Consider the following 16,302-nt stretch of genomic DNA (forward strand, 5'->3'; position numbering starts at 1 on the left):
TGCTATAGCAATTGCATCACTATGTTTAGTAATAATTAAAAGCATGCTTCTCTCTCTCTCTTTTTATATATATATATATATATATTTGTCTATAAGACTTGAAATTTGAAGTCAGAGCACACCTCTATTCCATTGCCCTGCTGAGTTTCCCCAGGAGGAAAAATGACTTCTTTAAGGTCATTACTAATTAGTGACAAAACCAGTCCTAGATGGCAGGTCTCTTGTCTCTAAAACTTAGGAAAGGAAAAATTTGGCACCTGCTTCCCTGGAGGGGAATTAAAATTAATGTGGCTGTTATCTTATTCATCCTTTCAACAGGTGTTACTGACTTCCCAGTGAGTGAAGGGCCATGTCCTGCATACCCTGGTTTGGGCTGTTTAATGAGCCCAGGTTGCTGGGATGAAGTTTAGTGGAAGTTGATGGACTTATTTGCTCTTGAGAGCAATGCAGCAAATGCCTTGGTGCCTGCTAAAGTTTCCAAGGGACATGCACACATTGAAAACATTTTTCACTCTTTGGGCAGGTGGATTCCATTAATTCTACAAACAACTGAAGGTAATCTGTTTGCAGAATCATTGGTTTAAAATCAAATCCACATTTCTTTGCATGTGTTGTTTATGGCCTTCAGATTAATAATAGGAGATGTGTGTGCATGTGTGTGCATGTAAATGCATGTGCTTAGAATATATCTTTTACATGCACACAACAAAGATAGAAACTGTTACTCAATTTTATGAGTAAATATGAAAATATGATGAAGAATGTTTAGAAAAAAATGTGTGTGTGTATATCTATGTCTATATCTATATCTATATCTATATCTATATCTATATATTGTCAGGAGGAGGCTCAGACTGTGGTAAAGAGATTTTGGATCCCAACATGTGGGAGAAGATCTAAAGCACAGTTGGAATAGTGGACTTGCTTTATTCAGAGGTGGCAGCAGCTTCTAACCAGACCCCAGCTCCAGCTTTAGCCCCCAACCTGTTCCATTTATCCCCCAGCCAGTTCCTAATTATTTGCAGCACCCCCCCAGTCTTTTCCAGAGGCCTTTTTTTACATGTTAGCTTTACTTTCTTTATTAATTAATTTATTTTTTTAGTTGTAGTTGGACACAATACCTTTATTTATTTATTTATATGTTGTGCTGAGGATGGAACCCAGCTCGCACGTGCCAGGCGAGCGCTCTACCTCTGAGCCACAACCCCAGTCCTCCACAGGCCTTTTTTATATGCAGACAGACAAAGAAGACACAGTGTCAATAGGTTATATCAGTGGGCACATGCTCACAAGCAAATGTTTATGACCTTAAGGTAGATATGTTAAATCAGAGTGTTTATGACCTTGACTACACACTAAAAACATAGTCCACTGGAAGTTTTGGTGAGGGAGCCTAACTACAGCCATTTGGGGCCTGCCCTACAGTTGTCAAATACAAAGTTTAGTAACAGGAAACTAAGACTCGTGATTTTATAATTTTTTAGCTCTAATGACAGTCTCTCAGAGAGTCAAGGGATGTTTGACTCAGACCAGCTTTGTGCACTCTGTGGCAAAGTGGACCTGTAAGCTTTGAGTTAGAGAAACCAATGAAGAAGATAGGACTGAAAGGCTCCATGCAATGATTTGAATGTTTGTTCTCCAAATTCATGGGTTGGAGATCTCCTCTCCAATGTAACCCTGTTGAGAGGTGATGGGACCTTCATGAGACAATGAGGTTGCGGTGCACCATCCTCATTAAGGAATTAATGAAGTTCTTGTGAGAGTAGGTGAGTTATGTCAAGAATGGGTTATTGGGGCTGGGGTTGTAGCTCAGTGGTTGAGTGCTTGCCTCACGTGAGTGAGGCACTGGGTTTGATTCTCAGTGCCACATAAAATAAATATTTATTTTTAAAAAGAATGGGTTGTTGTAAAGAGAGTTCAGCTTCCTTGGTTGACTCTCTTGCCTTGTGATCTCTCCCTTCATAAAATGTCCACTTGCTTTCTGATTTTCCACCATGCCTGGACCAGCACATGGCTTCACCAAAAGCCAAACAGATACCAGTGCTACGCACTTAGACTTCCAGAGCTATGAGCTAAAATAAACCTCTTTCCTTTATAAATGGCCCAACCTTAGGTATATTGTTGTAGCAATAGAAAACGGACTAAGGTACACACCAGCATACAGGTGGCTCCTCTGAGCTTCCTTCCTTCCCTCTTGTGACCAAGGGTAGGGGACAGGGAAACTAGAGTGATCCCTTTTCTCACCGAGTATTTCTGAAAGTGGACTGGGGGTATTAATACAGAGTTTGGTGGGGTTAAATGCATGTAAGCAGGTCAAGTGAGACCTACCAAATGTTTTACTCAGGATCTTGGTATGAAAGTCTCTTGGGATTTTCACTCAGAGCCCTGAGTTCTAGCTCCCATTTGTATTAGATCAGGGTCACCCGGGGAGACTTTAAGACATAGCAATGCCCAGGCTGGCTCTTTTTCCCCAGAAAGTCCCATTTAACTAGTCTATTGGCCCCTAAACTTCCCAGGTGATTCTTATGTGCATTCTGGGCTGAGAATCACTGCTTTGAAAAGATTGCAAGGGCTGATTCAGCCAATTCCTCCATGTTTTGAGCCCTATGTGGTGGTAACCATGAAATTAGGTCCTCTCCTCCAACTCTTTAAAAAGAATATATCTATTTATTTGAAAACCTCTATGTGATTTCCTTTTATTTATAGAAACTAATTTATAGCTCCATTTTTCTTCCCCTGGAAGGTCCTGTACTTTCTTTCTTGTGGTTGAGTTGTAACATTTGCAGCTGGTACGGCCCTGAATGCACATGGAATTATTTAGTGGTTTTTTTTTCTGATTTTCTTTTCTGCTTTGGACTCAGATTTATTTGCTTGATTGTTTTCATATGGGTGATGACATCATTTGTTTTTGTTTTTATTTCTATTTCTGAGGGTGAAGGTATTTGCTCCTAATGCTGAGCAGATGCACATCATTAATCACTTGAAAGAGAGCCCAGCAGAAGAGAAGAGAAATGTGGGTGAGGAAAGTGCCAGGAGAGTCCATGGGACCTTCAAGATTTGGCAGACATGAACTTCAGTGAGCTCGATGCTGTCATTTTACCAGTAAGTTAGCTGAAAGCTGTGAGACCAACTGTTCATTTTAATTAATTCTCACTGATATTAAAATTGTCTTCCTCGCCAGTGCTGCCAGCTACTATTTTGATCATCTGTGCAAGGCTTTGGGTCTGTGGTTCTCAAACTTCACTGCATATGAGAACCACTTGGGAGGCTTTTAAAAACTAATGCTGGGCTTTACATCTGAATCAGTTAAATCAGACTCGCTTGGGGCAGAAACCAATGCTAGTATTTTTCGTGTGCCCCAAGTGATTCCTCAGTGCTCCAGTTAGAGTAACCGCTGCTTACTCAACTTGGCTGCATCTGATGGAGTCCAAAGCCATCAAAGCCTGTGTCCCACCTCTTGCAATTGTGTTTTTGTTGGTTTGGCTGATGGCTAGAATTTTTAAGATTTGCAGATGATTCTCACATGCAGACAAATTTAGGAAGCACTCCTCTGTACCATTGCTTCTCAAGGGACACATGAGTCATAGGCAGATCTTGTTACAAGGCAGGTGGTGACAAGTGGCAGTGGCATGCAGTCCAGACTTTGAGGCCTCAAGGCTTTTTGGAAATCACAGTGGAAGGTTTGCCTATTTCTGGACCTTTTCAGTGCACTTTTGGAATAGTCACATCTTCAAATTAAAGATTGATTTATAAGTGTTTCGGATATTTCCTTGACTTTTTATTATTTAATTCTCTTCAGAAGGAATTGTACATATTTGGTTTTTTTCAAAGCAAAGTCAATTTTATTTCAAGAGTTGCTATATTTTTGAAATTTTGGGAAACAACTTGGAGGTGTCTCATGCTGATGACTGGGAACTGTTATTTAGTCCAGGAATGAGTTGCTTATTGATATTTGTATGTATCTACTGAAATAGGTTTCTAACTGCTATTTTACATACATAGTTATTATAGTTTGAATGTGATGTGACTCCCAAAGACTCATGCGTTAAAGGCTTGGTCCCCAATGCATCAATTTTCAGAGATGGGCTTTTAGGAAATGATTAGATTGAGAGTTGTAGCCTCATTAGTGGATTAATCCATTTGATGGATTCATGGTTTAAATGGACTATTGAGAAGTGACGGAAACTGTGGGAGGTAGAGTGTAGTTGGAGTAAGGTAGGGTGTGTCCTGAAAGGTCCCTTGCTGCTTCCTCTCTGGCTCTCTCTGCTACCTTGCTGCCACAAGTTGAGCACTTTCTTCCACCATGCCCTGGTTCCAATGATGTTCTGCCTCTCCTCAGGCCCCAATAGATCTAGTCCACCAGGTACTGAAACTATGAGCTCCAAATAAATCTTTTTTTTTTTTCTATAAGTTTTTGATGGGCATTTGTCACAGCAATGAAAAACTGACAACCAATAGTATTTTAGATTCTTATGGCTGGGTAACAAACACTATCAAAACTGAGTGAGTTGGCCAGGCATGGTGGTGCATACCTGTAATCCCAGCTGCTTGGGAGGCTAAGACAGGAGGATTTCAAGCTCAAAGCCAGCCTCAGCAAAAGCGAGGCACTAAGAAACTCAGTGAGACCCTGACTCTAAATAAAATACAAAATAGGGCTGGGGATGTGGCTCAGTGGTTGAGTGTTCCCGAGTTCAATTTCTGGTATCCCCCTCACCCCAAATTAACCCATAGTTAACCCATAGTTCATTTCCTTGGTTCTGTGGCTTGGCCAGCTGGGCTTAGCTGGACTTTGCATGGGCTTTGATGCAGCTGCAGTTATTGGAAGGCTTGACTAAGCTGGTTATCCACAGTGGTGTTTTCAGTTCTGTGGCTGGGCTGGCTTTCAAGTCATGCATTATTCCATGGGGCAGTCTTGGGTTTTGTATAACCAAGAGACCTGTGTGGGCTCCTTACATGAGAGCCAACATTCCCCAGAATAAGCATAAGATAAACATTGGCACATTAAAATTTTGGTGGGTTTATTTGGGCAGACATTCATATATGAATTGGGCAGTACCAGTGCACAAGCAATTCAGAACTCCCCCTCAGGGTCAAAAGAAGAAAACTTTTGTAAGGTGTTCTTGGAAGCAAGACAAATAAAATATTTGATTGGTTAAAGTGGGAAGTTCCTAGTTGGAGGTTAGTTGGTAGTCTCTGATTGCTTCAGTTTTATTTTTGTAGGGTATTATCATCACTCTGAGCTGGTTTTCTGCTTGCTGATATAGGAGCCCAAGGTGCTGGGACATCTCAGCCTGATGGTCTTCTAGTTGAATATTTTAACACAAGAGATCCAGGCTTTCTTTCTTTCTTCTTCTTCTTCTTTTTTGTCTTCTTCTTCCTCTTCCTTTTCTCTTTCTCTTCCTCCCTCTTCTTCTTCCCCTCCTCCTCCTCCTCCTCCTCCTCCTCCTCTTCTTTTTCTACTCCTCCTTCTACAACATTTTATTTTAAGGCTTTAGGATCAAGGGAGATAACATGAGTAAATCCACTCTTGTCTTCTCCTTGTCTTCTCCAATGTTCTTTGGGACAGATTTAACATCTAATTCATTAATTAATATGATTGATATATTCATTTTGGATTTGCCCAAGGGTCCTGATTTTATTGCTTTGGAAATTATGCTTCCATAAAAGTTAAGAGTTTTATAGATTTAATGGGGAGACAGATTGGGGTTTTATTCAAGAGTAAGAAATTTGTTGGAATAAATGGATACTTAATAAATGGATAATTGATATAGGTAGACGTGTAACTATTGAACCTTAGGCCCTTGCTTTCAGTGTCAGATCATTCATATGTTCTTGTCAGCTGCCTTCATTAACCTCCACTCTCTGTCTTTGCAGGTGGTCTTGCAGTGACCCCAGGTGCCCTGGAAGGGAAGGACTGCCTTGTCAACAGTTCTGTGAAGGACCCTTCCTGCTCTGCCCTCTGCTGGAAGGCCCAGCGGCTGCTGCTGTGTTTCCCCTGGGATGACAGCCAAAGCCTTCCTGCTTGTGGATTCTAGTACATCAGGGTGACAATCCAAAGGGACAAAGAGGAAGCAGAAGATGGAAAGTTCCCGGCCAGGTAAACAGGTTCTGCAGTGCTCCCTCTTTTCCTTCCTCCTGATGAGTATTAATGTGACTGCAGTTCTGATAGCTTGACAAATAATCTTTAGTTATGTGGATGCAGTATTTGGTTAATTGGCTTCAGGTTGCAGGTGGGGGTGGCAAGGACTATGGTTTAAGGTGATGAGACCAGAAGGCTTTGAATCATGTGGAAGACTTATTCTTTCAAAATACATTGATTTGCTTTGTAAGGAAAAAATTCTACATATTAGTTCTCTTTTTATTATATCCTTCAGCTGTGTGGATTAAATTGCTTTGATTGTTTCCTATTGATCCTAGTAAATTTGGCCTTCATTTTTCTTACTAATTGGATATTTAAATGAATTCTCTTGGAACAGATCTCTTATGTGTCTGTGAGCTTCGGTTCTGAATATTGCAGTGTTGAGAGTCCACCAGGAACTGATGGTGTTAACCCTTTTCACAATCATGGTTTCAGGCACCTAAGAACATTTTCTCCCACTCAGTTAGGTTTTCTCATCCAATAGGTTTGCTGCTGATGACAGCGATGCTGCAGCACAGAATTCTAGACATAACATGGATGTGAGTGAGCCCCATGGGGATGCAACCAACAGAATGCCACCAACATTTGCTTTTGTGGCATAGCCCCTTGGCTTATTTCTGCTGGGGCAGGAAAAATGATAGGGGGTTGTTTTATAGCGTATTAGAAAAGTGGTGCATCAGCTATGGTATTTAGAAGAATTTGCCCAAGTAAAAATACTATAGCTCCAACCAAATGAATTATTTTACCATTTGATTGTGGTACTTCAAATGTGATTTTTTTCCCCCTTATACAAAGGATTGAACCCAGAGGCACTAAACCACTGAGCCAGCTCCCACCTCTTTCTTTCTTTCTTTTTTTTTTTTTTGAGACAGGGTCTTGCTAAGTTGCTCAGGGTCTCACTAAGTTATTGAGGCTGGCTTTGAACTTGTGATCTTCCTGCCTCAGCCTCCCAAGTTACTGGGATTACAAGTGTGCACTACCATGCCTGGCTCAAATGTGATCTTGACTCATAAAAACCATCATTAAATTATTTAGCACAGGGACTGGGGCTGTAGCTCAGTGGCAGAGCACTTGCCTAGCACCTGTGAGGCTCCGAGTTTGATCCTCAGCAGCATCACACAAAAAGATAAATAAATGAAATAAAAGAGCAAAAAAACCTTTTTTTAAAAAAAATTATCATGTTTTCTATGTAAGCATATTTTTATTTTTATTTTTATTTTCAGGATTCCCCACCCCCACCCCATGGTGTGGGGATTGATCCTTACACATGGTAGGCAAGCACTGTACCACTGAGCAACATCCCCAGCCTTTTTATTTTGTAACCGTTTTTTTATTTTATCTTGAGATCTTGCTAAGTTGCTGAGGCTGGCCTAGAACTTGTGATCATCCTGGGATTACAGGTGTGTGCCACCGCGCCTGGAGATTTTCCAGTCTTTAAAGTTAGAAGCAACACTCTCATGCCATGTTTCAAACAGATGGACCTTGGGCTGTTCTAGAGTTTTTCCTGAATCTTCAGGCTGGTTCCTTTCATAGGCACCAACTATAACTGTGTGGGTTGATGTGTTTTTAATAATAACCATGACAAAAAGCAGGGAGAATTTAAGTGAGATAGTGATCTTTGAATATCAATTTCTCCATTTACAACTGAACTAATTTTAGTTATTTTCTATTCATGATTTGGATAAAGCCATGTCACTTTAAAAAAGGTACTATGCATATCATACCTTTTGGATATGCTATACATCTGTAAACTGCTGGACACCCAGGTATTAGCAGGAATCAGAGTAGTTACCTGTAAAACACTCATCTGCTTTGGATATCTTTTGAATTATTGCTTTCTGTGCACTCATCCTGTGCTATTTTCTTTCCTTTTCCTTTTTACATAGGGTTGGAGAAGAGAGGATAAGTGAAGCAATTTCTGAGTGATTAAACAACAACAACAACCCCTCAAACTGCACTATTTCAGGTGAATGTCGTGGTGAGAAGGGACTGCACGCACACATACATACCTGAACGTGACCGCAGAGCTCTGCTGGAGAGAAAAATGGACTTTTGTCCCTCTTGGGTTCCCTCTAGCTTCACTTTGTGCAGGCAGGTCCCCCTAGCATTGACAAGGATGCTATAATAGTGCCACATGTCCTTTGTAGTCCCAGGAAGCTATTTAAATACATGAAGGGAAGGGTCACATGCTTTGGATTCTCCTGGTCCCTGAACCCAACTCAGCTTCTAGAAGCCGCCCTTCCTACCATGGCAGAGATGCAGGAATCATGGCACGGAAGACTTTCCTCTTTACTTATTGTCTGTCTATTCCACACTAGACTGTAAATTCACAGGAGCAGGAGGTTTTGCCTGTTTTGTTCATTGCTCCATCGCCCCACCAAGCACATCCCCTGGTGCATATGAAGCCCTCAGCACAATGATTTGAACTGAATGAATGCCTAGCATCCCCTGCAGTTTCTCTACACAGGCTTAAAATGGTCCCTGGGGCTTATCATAGAGCACTTATCTGACTGTGATCTCTCTCTCTCTATCTCTCTCTCTCTCTTTTAGTTGCAAGTGAAGTTGCTATAAATATAATTTATAAAAATTCCTTTAAAACTCACATATTCTCATTGTAAGTGACTGAGTTAAAATCCTTGCAGCTCTTTGGTCTGTGACAGCTTTAAGTGGATTGGGCCATCAGGTCTAGCTTGCTCCCCATCAGGTGATACAACACACAGCTCAAGGAGCAGGTGCAATGGTGCAGTGGCAAGTCCCTGTGTGAAGAAGTCCAAGTTTGGGTAACATTTTTCTACCCTACAAAATCACACAAACAGGAAATGAAGTGTTTTTGGGGTGAGAAAATCTGTGCAAAATAGGTAACATGGAGGCTTGAAGCTGCTGCAGCAATAGGGCAGCTTACAAGCATCTGGGAACTAGCACTTGACCTACCCCTGACTGATAAGAGTGGCTCCCTGCAAATTGATTTATACTGGACGGCTGCTTTCCTTCTTTGAGTTTAGAATTCAGATCATTGCTAGGCAGAGGGCGCCTGCTTTAACCAGCCACTAGTTAAAACTTTGAGGGCTGAGTCTTTCCTATAGTAGAAACATTGCGTGCACATGAATTTTTCATCACTGAAAAAAGGAGTACATTCAGCGTGACCCCCGCCAAGGAGAGAGTGAAGCCAGTGCATGAATTTCTCTCTCTCTTTTTCTCTTGCTGTTTCTGTCGTGCATTGTTACACTGTAATAAGCCAAAGCCACAAGGACACTACATCCCGTATCCTTCCAGTGAATCACCAAAGGTGCATGTGGTCCTGGGGATCCCCCAAACACACACTGTAGCCAGCACTGGGGCTCCTGAAAGTGTGTCTGGTTTCAGGCAGTTTGACTCAGGACCCCAGGTGTGTGCTGGAGATGCAGAAATGCAGGGAGGAATTCTGCAATGAACTGGAGCCTCAGGTGAGTTTCTCACTAGTGGTCTGGTTTGATCCTTGTGGAGGGGTCGCTGGCCTGCACAGAAAGTCTATGACACTAAAAGTGAGCTGAGTAGCATCCTTAGTTGCTTTCCTCAAAGAAATGGAAGGGAAAACTCTAGCATTTTCCATAATGCCTTGACTTGATATTTTTTGAGCCCACATTTCCAGCTTTCTTGGGGCAGAGGAGATCACAAGCAGGGCTTGCTCTTCAACCTCATGCAAGGAAGGGACAAAAGGGCTCAGCTTCAAACTACCATTCCAAAGTAAGGTCCACTAGCACTTTTTCTAAAAAGTATCTTACTTTTGACTCTCATAGAAGGGAACCATCTAGGAAGGAACTTGGAGAGTCAGTCTTTCTCTACTTCCTGTTTGACTCTGGTGTGGGGGTGGGATGTGAGTGAATGGCACACAGGCCTGCCAGTGAAGAGGAACCTTAACCTGTCTCCACAGACCACCCCTCCCCCATTTACTCTGCCTTCAAGTAACTCAGTTGACTCATAGGCCAATGCCAAGGTCACCCTGCTGCTCTTTTCCCACTCATTCTCAGGAGAGAATGTCTTCCCCACCATCTACTGTTGGTCTGATGCATCTGTCAGGGTTTATCTGAGGATATTATTAAATGTTGTCTCTAGAAATTTCTGAAACATACTGATAAAGGACAATAATTAAAATTTTGCCCCAAGATCACAATAGAAATGACTTTATCTATATCCCCTTTGATCGGCTGTATTCAAATTCATCAGTTATATAACATGTTCTGTGGAAGAGCACCATCCAGATGATACAAACCCAACAAGGGGAATACAGCACTTTCCAAAGTACTACAATCCTTAATATATAATAATTTTGTTATTGGTTAGTTCTAAATATTTTATAATTTTCATTATAATTTCTTCTGTGATCCAAGAATTAGATTTCTTGCCAGGCATGGTGGTGCATGCCTATAATTCTAGTGGCTCTGGAGGCTGTGGCAGGCGGATTGTAAGTTCAAGGCCAGAAACTTAGTGAGGCTGTAAAGCAATCTAGTGAGAACCTGTCTCAAAATTAAAAAAAAAAAAAAAAAAAGGGCTGGGGATATGACTCTATGGTTAAGCATCTGTGGGTTCAATCCCTGGCGCTCACACACACACAACACACACACACACACAAAAGAAAGAAAAAAAAAAGAAATAAAAAGTTTTCTTTACTTAAAAAACATTTTGAGCTTTCCTAATTATCTCTTTTTATATTAATCTTTAACATAATTGCATTATAATTAGAGAATTTAATATGTATGATCCAGTTCTTTGCAAAGTTGTTGAGGCTTGCTTTATGGCAACTGTATGGTACATTTTTGTACATGTTCTGTGAAATTTTTAAAAGATTGTGAATTCTCGAATTTTGGGGTGCAGAATTCCTATTGTATAAATGTAAATGTATGTTGTTATATTTAGATATTAGCATCTATTTTTGGTTCCTTGAAATGTCAATTACTGACAGAAATGTTAGAAATAATACAACTGAACATGTATCTACTTCTCCTTGTAGTTCAAATTATTTTAGTAATTATTTCATTTTAGAATTGTTATTAATCTAAAATAAATATTTTAAAATTATTTTATTTTGTAGGCATCCTCTTTATTCCTAGTCACACTTTTTGTTTGAATTCTATTGCATGGAATATTAACATTTATTCCAGCTTTCTTTTGTTAATATTCTATCCATATTTCTCCCATATTTCTGCTTTTAAACTTTCTGTATTGGAAGATGCCTTATGATGCCACTCAAAGAAGGAATGATACATTTTTTAATGGTAAAATAGGCTTGATCAAAAAATTTTTAAAAATATTTATTCTTAAGTTTTAGGTGGACACACAATATCTTTATTTTACATTTATGTGGTGCTAAGGATAGAACCCAGTGCTTTGTGCATGCTAGGCGAGCATTCTACCACTGAGCCACAACCCCAGCCCCAGAATAAAATTTGAAATTTATCAAGGTATGCCATTAAAAAAAAGAAGGGGAAAAAAAGACAGGACACAGAGTGGGAGTAGATATTCATGAAACACATATCTTCTAAATGACTTATACCCAGGATATATAATAAACTTTTTCAACTCAACCATAAGAAAGCCAATTAAAAGAACTGGCAAAAAATAGGCAAGAAGGAGTCATAGTGAGATATCATTAGACACTGACTAGAATGGCCAAAAGGGTTGGTGAGAGTGAAGTGAAACCAGAATACTTATCTGTTGCTGGCATGCTGTGACCTGTGTGGTGGTTAATTCAGAAACTGGACAAGAGGCAATGGGAGATCAGAAAAGACAGACAGACACACAGGAGAGAAAAAGCTGGGACTAGGTGGGACATTACACCCTGATGGCTATGTAATGAACCAGAGCTAGCTCAGCATGTTTATAATATAGATTTTAATATCAAAAGGATTCTCGGTGAGAAAGTTTCTTCACAAAGAGCCACAGTCAAAGATTAGAGGTCCCAAATTATAATTATCAGCTTGTGCTCATAATTCTCTACCTCTGGAAGCATGTGTCTGAACTCAGGTTAAGATTGATAGCTCTATGGCAGGCACAGAACCTCCTTTTGAGCAGGCCATCACCATAGCAACTGGGCATTCTCAACTGGCATCTTTGTACCAAGAGTTCCCATCACAAGTGTGTTCTTATCAAGGCCATAATTCAAATCACTGCTTCCAACACTGGCAAATATATAACATAATAGAGATACACTACACACTGCTCTTTATAAAATTTAACATATATTTACCAAACGATCCAGCTTTCTACCAAGAGAAATGGAAAAATGTTCGCACGAAGATCTGTATGTGAATAGTCATAGAGACACACTACTCAACAGCTGGTGGCAATCCAGCTATCAACTAGTGAATGAGTAAAGAAAATGTGGTATATGCATGAAATGGAATGCTTCCCAGAGATGAAAAGGAATAAAATACTGATACATATGTGGAATAATTTCAAAACCTTTATGCTAAGTGAAAGAAGTCAGATATCAATATCACAATAGACACTTCAGAAATACAGAGGATAATTAGAAATTATTTTGAAAACTGTACTCCAATAAAATAGAAGATATTGAAGGCATTGACAAATTTCTTAAGTCATATGATTTGCCCAAATAGAATCAGGATGATATACACAATTTAAACAGACCAACATCAAGTGATGAAATAGAAGACACCACCAGAAGCCTACCAACCAAGAAAAGCCCAGGACCAGATGGATACACAGTCGAGTTCTACAAGACCTTTAAGAAGAACTAATATCAATACTCTTCAATTTATTTCAGGAAATAGAAAAAGAGGGAGCACTTCCATACTCATTCTATGAGGCCAATATTACCCTGATTCCAAAACCAGGCAAAGACACTCAAAGAAAGAAAACTTCAGACCAAAATCTCTAATGAACATAGATGCAAAAATTCTCAATAAAATTTTGGCAATTGAATACAGAAACATATCAAAAAGATCATGCACCATGATCAAGTGGGATTTATCCAAGGATTCAAGGCTGGTTCAACATACAGAAATCAATAAATGTAATTTATCACATCAATATACTCAAAGATAAGAATCATATGATTGATTATCTTAATAGATGCAGAAAAGGCATTTGACAAAATACAGCATTCCTTCATGTTCAAAACACTAGAAAAATTATGGATAACAGGAACATATATCAAAGGCTATCTATGCTAAGCCCCAGGCAAAAACATCATTCTAAATGGAGAAAAATTGAAAGCATTCCCTCTAAAAACTGGAACAAGACAGGGATGCCCTCTTTCACCACTTCTATTTAATATAGTTCTTGAAACACTAGCCAGAGCAATTAGATGAAAGAAATTAAAGGGATACACATAGGAAAAGAAGAACTCAAATTGGCACTATTTGCTGAGGATATGATTCTATACCTAGAAGATCTTAAAATTCTACCAGAAAACTTCTAGAACTAATAAATGAATTCAGTAGAAGGATATAAAATCAACACTCATAAATCAAAGGTATTTCTGTATATCAGTGACAAGTCCTCAGAAAGGGAAACAAGGAAAACTACCCCATTTACAATAGCCTCAAAAAAACAAAAACAAACAAACAAACAAACAAAAAAACCTTTGGAATCAACTTAATGAAAGAGGTGAAAGATCTATATAACGAAAATTACAGAACCCTAAAGAAAGAAGTCAAAGAAGACCTTAGAAGATGGAAAGACACACCTTGTTCTTGGATAGGCAGAATTAATATTATCAAAATGACCATACTTCCAGAAGCACTATAAAGATTTAATGCAATTCACATCAAAATTCCAATGACATTTCTCATAGAAATAGAAAAAGTAGTCATGAAATTCATCTGGGAAAATAAGAGACCCAGAATTGCTAAAGCAATCCTTAGCAGGAAGAGTGAAGCAGGTGGCATCACTATACCAGACCTTAAACTATACTACAGAGCAATAGTAACAAAAACAGCATGGTATTGGCACCAAAACAGACTGGTAGACCAATGGTACAGAATAGAGGACATAGAGACTAATCCACAAAACTACAATTATCTTATATTAGACAAAGGGGCCAAAAACATGCATTGGAGAAAAGATAGCCTCTTCAACAAATGGTGCTGGGAAGACTGGAAATCTATATGCAACAAAATGAAATTAAACCCCTATCTCTCACCTTGCACAAAACTAAACTCAAAATGGATCAAGGACCTAGGAATTAAACCATAGACATTGAGTCTAATAGAAGAAAAAATAGGTCCTAATCTTCATCATGTTGGATTAGGCCCCAACTTCCTTAATAAGACTGCTATAGTGCAAGAATTAAGATCAGGAATTAATGGGATGGATTCAAACTAAACAGTTTGTTTTTTTTTTCTCAGCGAAAGAAACAAACTGTGAGGTGAACAGAGAGACTACATCTTGGGAGCAAATTTTTACTCCTCACACATCAGATAGAGACTAATTTCTAGGGCATATAAAGAACTCAAAAGTTAAACATCAAAAAAAAAAAAAAAAAACCAACCAAAACACAATCAATAAATTGGCCAAGGACCTCAGCAGACACTTCTCAGAAGAAGATATACAATCAATGAATAAATATATTAAAAAAAAATGTTCATCATCTCTAGCAATTAGAGAAATGCAAATCCAAACTACTCTAGATTTCATTTCACTCCAGTCAGAATGGCAGCTATTATGAAGACAAACAACAATAAGTGTTGGTGAGGATGTGGGGGAAAAGGTACACTCATACATTGCTCGTGGGCCTGCAAATTGATGCAGCCAATATGGAAAGCAGTATGGAGATTCCTTGGAAAACTGCGAATGGAAACACCATTTGACGCAGCTCTCTCTCTCCTCGGTCTATACCCATAGGACTTAAAAACAGCATACTATAGGGACACAGCCATATCAATGTTTATAGCAGCACAATTCACAATAGCTAAACTGTGGAACCAAACTAGATGCCCTTCAGTACATGAATGGATTAAAAAAAGTGGCATATATGCACAATGGAATTTTACTCAGCAATAAAAGATAATAAAATCATGGCATTTGCAAGTAAATGGATGGCACTGGAGAAGATAATGCCAAGTGAAGTTAGCCAATCCCCAAAAACCAAATGCCAAATGTTTTCTCTGATATAAGGAGACGGATTCATAGTGTGGTAGGGACGGGGAGCATGGGAGGAATAGATGAACTCTAGATAGGGCAAAGGGGTGGAAGGGGAAGGGAGGGGGCAGGGAATTAGAAATGATGGTGGAATATGATGAACATCATTATCCAAAGTACAAGTATGAAGACACGAATTGGTGTGAATATACTTTATATACAACCAGAGATGAAAAAATGTGTTTTATATATGTAATATGCATTGTAATGCATTCCACTGTCATATATAAATAAATCAATAAAAAAAGAAAAAAAGAAGCCAGATACCTATGACTATCTATTATATGATTTCATTTATATGAATTGTCCAGAAAAGACAAAACTATAGCTGGATCATTGTTTGTTAAGAGATGGAGGCGTGAATGGGGATTGATTACAAATGGGTACAAAGGAATTTTTTGGAGTGATGAATGTATTCCAATACTGGATTATGGTGATGTTTGGATGACTCTATAAATTTACTAAAACTCCTTCAACTGTATTCTTAAAGTGGGTGAATTAATGATATGTAAATTGGACATCAATAAAGCTATTAAGGATTTAAAACTATGTTCAGATAATCTTGGTTTTATTTAACTGGAACATTTAGTCCATTTACTTATTTTGTAATTTTCAGATGTATTTGTCTACCATTTCATATGGTGCTTTCTATATGTCCTTTTAAATATTTCTTTTCCTCTCCTTTCCTTCCCTTGGATGATGATGATGATGATGATGATGATGATGATGATGATGATTGGATTCTACTTTTCTCCTCCTTTTAACTTGGAAGTGATATGCTCTCCTGTAGTTCTCAAATGGTTACCTGAGAAATTTCAACTTGTGGTCTGGGGCTGTGGCTCAGTGGCAGAGGACTTGCCAGCATGTGTGAGGCACTGGGTTCGATCCTTAGCACTACATACAAAAATAAATAAAATAAAGGCATGCTATCCATCTACAACTACAAAAAAAAATTAAAAAAAGAAATTTCAACATGCACACTTATCAACCAATAGTCAGAGTTAAGAGCTTTGCCTTTTTGT

At 39.0% G+C, this 16,302-nt stretch overlaps 1 long non-coding RNA gene across 1 annotated transcript; it reads left to right on the forward strand.

Moving 5' to 3' along the window:
• Positions 1 to 421: 421 nt before the first annotated feature.
• Positions 422 to 8,726, forward strand: LOC125616310. The gene is made up of 5 exons (XR_007346934.1): positions 422 to 555; positions 2,932 to 3,102; positions 5,875 to 6,097; positions 6,624 to 6,678; positions 8,026 to 8,726. It is a non-coding gene; the product is annotated as an uncharacterized LOC125616310 (long non-coding RNA).
• Positions 8,727 to 16,302: the final 7,576 nt, after the last annotated feature.

Source organism: Marmota marmota, unplaced genomic scaffold (assembly GCF_001458135.2).
Source record: "Marmota marmota marmota unplaced genomic scaffold, marMar, whole genome shotgun sequence".
Classification (NCBI taxonomy): Eukaryota; Metazoa; Chordata; class Mammalia; order Rodentia; family Sciuridae; genus Marmota; species Marmota marmota.